We start from the raw sequence: 3,842 nt of genomic DNA on the forward strand, positions 1-3,842 counted from the left end.
GTGAGCCAAGATCACGCCATTGCACATCCAGCCTGGGCAACAAGAGTAAGACTCCGTCTCAAAAATAAAAAAATAAAAAAAATTTAAAACTTAAATAAATAAAACAATAAAAGGCTGTTGTAAATGATACATATAAAAAGGCACAGGGTGTGGCATGGAAGAAAGGGTGTGGAGCTTCCAGGTCCTCCCAGGGTGAGCCACCTTCCAGAAACCTCTATGTGTTCAGCTACCTGAAAGCTCACTGAACCCTGTCTTTTTGGATTTTTTGTTTGTTTTCTGTTTTGGACTTTTTGAGACAGAGTCTCACACTGTCACCCCAGGCTGGAGTGCAGTGAGGCGATCTTAGCTCACTGCAACCTCCACCTTCCACGTTTAAGCAATTCTCCTGCCTAAACCTCCCAAGTAGTTGGGATTACAGGTACTTGCCACCACGTCCAGCTAATTTTTTGTATTTTTAGTAGAGACAGGGTTTCACCATGTTGGCCACACTGGTCTCAAACGCCTGACCTTGTGATCTGCCCACCTGTGCCTCCCAAAGTGCTGGGATTACAGGCATGAGCCACCGTGCCTGGCCTTTTTTGGTTATTTTTTAAAGATATTTTTATTTCTCCAAATTCGTTATTTATCAGGAGTGGCTGAAATAAAAAATATAATTGAGTTCCATCATCACCATCATGGAAATAGCTGTAAGAGAAAAGTGGTTGGATGATTACCGAGTCCAGCTCGGCCGTAGAGACCCCCATCCAGGCGGCGCTGAAGGCATTGAGAAGCAGACACCCAGATAGAACAGCAAAGTGGGACCGTCCAGGGGCCAACAGCCTTCTGAGCTGAGAGCCTCAGGGGCTGACGGCATTCTGGGCTGAGTGCCTCAAGCAGATTCTGACCCACGTACTCTCTCTGAAGAGGTGACTATTATTAACAAACAGGCGTTCCGTGTTTTCTCATAGAACCAAGATAAACCAGGTAAGCAGCTGGTACCTGCTTACCACTGATCACAGACAAACTAGAAAGCATTCTCCACGAGGGAGCCACGGGGACAGGGGCTCCCTGTCCCATGTATCCCATGTATATGATACACCAGAGCACATACCCCGTGCTCTGGTGTATCATATACACATTCTGTTTTGCTACTTTACAATGCCCCAGGCAGTTTTCCATTCAGGGGGCAGGTTTTCCTCGCCATCGTTCTCAGCAAACAATATACTTTATTATACACTCAACATTTCTCAAGAGATGATTATTATGGCTTCCCCTTTTCAACCAGTAAATAGTTGCCACTGATGAATGGACAGCCAGGAGTCTGTCAAGAATGCTCAAGATATGCTATATAATACATCATGCCTGTTCACAGGGGGACATTCCTAGGAAATAATGTATGTGTATTTCTGTATTTCATCATACAAGACAAACACAAAAGTACCACCCATTCCTCTGAGAACACTGGACCATGCACTCTTGAAGAAAGCTTTACCTCCTTCATCACAAGCAATCTTCCTCCAGCAGTCAAGTGTGCCTATGTACACGATGTCAGTTCCTTTGCACCTCGACTGCATCATCGTGCCACGGCAAACAGTGTCAAAAGGATAGGAGGTCAACCCGGCAACAGCAGTGACAGTCTGTGCGATCATCCAGCTGAGGACGATGTGAGTGTTCTTGGGATCCGGAAGCATTCCCTTTGCAGTGTCATCGATACCGAAGTCGGCAGCTCGGTAGATGATAATACGCTGCACAGACACGTGAAAGCCTTGGTACAGGCCCTTAATCCCGTCAGATTTGTAGATCTTAACCAGGCAGTCACCAAGGCCTCGGAATTCCTTTCAGCTCCAGCCTGACCCACATCGGCTGGCAGACGGGTATGGGCAAAATCAAGAGAGTATCCAAAACACAAGGATGTGGCCCCAGCAGCACCGCCTGCTGCCAGATTCCCTGCAAAGTAGCACCAAAACGGGGTCCTCTTGTCCACACCAGCCAGGAAGATCTGCTTATATTTATCTTTGAAGGTGAAGTTGAGAGCCTGGGTGGGCAAGTATTTGATGACCTTGGCCGGGTTACCACACCAGAAGGACAGGACTGCCTGCTCCTTGGGAATATGGACCAAACGGTCTATGTAGAATGCCCCTGTATTGCCTATCTGCCGGAATCTGCTTGCTGGCATGCTGCACCTGCAGCAGCAGCTTGACCAGAGCAATGGGTGCTACTGCTGTCTTGGAGATGCCTGTCGCCACTCCACCTGCCAGAAAGTCCTTGGTGAAGGACACAGCGGCATCTGTCATGCTGAAAGGAAACAGGAGGCAGGCTGCTGCGGGACAGGACTGGGTCGGGAACCAGCTTTAACTCTGGGGCTGCAGGGCCTTTTTGGGGTTGTTTTGGAAACTTCATGACAACATCTGTTCCCCCACGGTACAGGGCGGGACCCTCTCTTGGAAAGGTCTTAAGACCCACAATCAGAAAGGTGGGAAAACATTAGAGTGGAAGGAAGGCAGAAGGTCAGAGGCTGCCCCTGTGCCTAACACACCCAACATTATAATGAAAGTCCAGGACACGGGCTTTGGGAGTTATGAGCCAGGAACATGGATGAAAACCAACAAATACCATAACACCATGGTGGGGAGCACACACATTCAGACCACAGCATACTCTTACACTGAAGATGGGCTTATTACACTCTGCCCTTTGGAAGCCTCAGTTTTTGGCTTCTGTCTGCCTTCTTGTCTCTTCTCTCCAGTGCTGTTAAAATGAAACTCAAGGTGGCCAGGCGCGGTGGCTCACGCCTGTAATCCCAGCACTTTGGGAGGCCGAGGTGGGCAGATCATCTGAGGTCAGGAGTTTAAGACCAGCCTGACCAACACGGTGAAACCCCATCTCTACTAAAAATACAAAATTAGCCAGGCATTATGGGACATGCCTGTAATCTCAGCTACTCGAGAGGCTGAGGCGGGAGAATTGCTTGAACACAGGAGGTGGAGGTTGCAGTGAGCCAAGATCTCACCACTACACTCCAGCCTGGGTAACTGAGTGAGACGGTATCTCAAAAAAAAAAAAAAAAAAAAAAATATTTATTACATATTCTTTTTTTTTTTTTGAGACGGAGTTTCACTCATGTTACCCAGGCTGGAGTGCAATGGCACGATCTCGGCTCACCGCAACCTCCGCCTCCTGGGTTCAGGCAATTCTCCTGCCTCAGCCTCCTGAGTAGCTGGGATTACAGGCACACGCCACCATGCCCAGCTGATTTTTTGTATTTTTAGTAGAGACGGGGTTTCACCATGTTGACCAGGATGGTCTCGATCTCTTGACCTCGTGATCCACCCGCCTCGGCCTCCCAAAGTGCTGGGATTACAGGCTTGAGCCACCGCGCCCGGCCGATCACATATTCTTTACTCTCTTAGCAGTTCCATGATGTCTTTTAAAAAGTATTTTGATATATTTTATCTAGCATTTATAGTTGTTTCCAGTGAGATGGCTGTTTAAGGAATCCAGTTCTCTACTGTCATCTACTTGTTTTTTTTGTTTTGGTTTTTTTTTAGACGAGTCTCACTCTGTTGCCCAGGCTGGAGTGCAGTGACGAGATCTCAGCTCACTGTAACCTCTGCCTCCTGAGCTCAAGCAATTCTCCTGCCTCAGCCTCCCGAGTAGCTGGATTACAGGCATGTGTCACCACACCCAGCTAATCTTTTTTTATTTTTAGTAGAGACAGGGGTCTCACCATATTGGCCAGGCTGGTCTTGAACTCCTGACCTTGTGATCCATTCACCTCAGCCTCCCAAAGCGATGACATTACAGGTGTGAGCGAGCCACCTCACCTGGTCTAACTTTCCTTTTTTTTTTTTTTTGAGACAGAG

General features: G+C 47.9%; 1 pseudogene; it reads right to left on the reverse strand.

The window, feature by feature from the left end:
- Window positions 1-1,096: 1,096 nt before the first annotated feature.
- LOC116565697 lies at window positions 1,097-2,819 on the reverse strand (annotated as a pseudogene).
- Between the last annotated feature and the right edge of the window lie 1,023 nt (window positions 2,820-3,842).

This window comes from Sapajus apella, unplaced genomic scaffold, assembly GCF_009761245.1.
Source record: "Sapajus apella isolate SASKATOON/1434 unplaced genomic scaffold, GSC_monkey_1.0 scaffold41, whole genome shotgun sequence".
Taxonomy (NCBI): Eukaryota; Metazoa; Chordata; class Mammalia; order Primates; family Cebidae; genus Sapajus; species Sapajus apella.